We start from the raw sequence: 777 nt of genomic DNA on the forward strand, positions 1-777 counted from the left end.
TATACTAAACGGTATAGAGATAATTGAATTAAGAAGAATCATATGGGAAAAAATATTTAATGATAACGAATCAGAAGATATATTAAACCAAGAATGGTATGAAATAGACCTACATGATTTAGACTTCGAAAGAATAGAATGGTATGATTTAGAAATAAATTCAGATTAAAATGAACTACGAATATTTATGATATTGGATAGAATTTATGTAAGATATAAAACTATTAGAACAATTAATGGAGAAAAAATTATTTATGTATCTAAGAACCCAAGATATGTTATATCTAGAATATATCATAAATAATATTAAAGAGATATCAAGATTAAGACACTTAGCAAAAGAATATTATAATAAAATATATAGCCAAACATAAAATGAATTCCTCACCTACCAAAAATGGTACACCTACCAAAAATACCATGAATTCCTCACCTACCACACTACCTACCACACTACAAAAAATGTCATGAACTCCGTGAATTCCAGAGCCCCGAAAAATGGTATCATAGCTATGGATGAAAATAAATATAAGAAGAAACATACTAGTAGAAAGTTAAGAAAAATAAGAAAAAAATTAAACAAATTATATCCGAAATACAAACAACTCAATATCACAAAACTGATAACGACAAATTAGATCAATTAATAGATAATATATCTAAAATAGAATATAAATATATTCAATATTTAAAGATACAATGAATGACGAGAATAACGAATATAGACCAAAACTTACTGAAATAATTATAGCGAAGAGACAAGAATTAGAACATACA

The sequence above is a fragment of the Solanum tuberosum genome, unplaced genomic scaffold (assembly GCF_000226075.1).
Source record: "Solanum tuberosum cultivar DM 1-3 516 R44 unplaced genomic scaffold, SolTub_3.0 scf00670, whole genome shotgun sequence".
Taxonomy (NCBI): domain Eukaryota; kingdom Viridiplantae; phylum Streptophyta; class Magnoliopsida; order Solanales; family Solanaceae; genus Solanum; species Solanum tuberosum.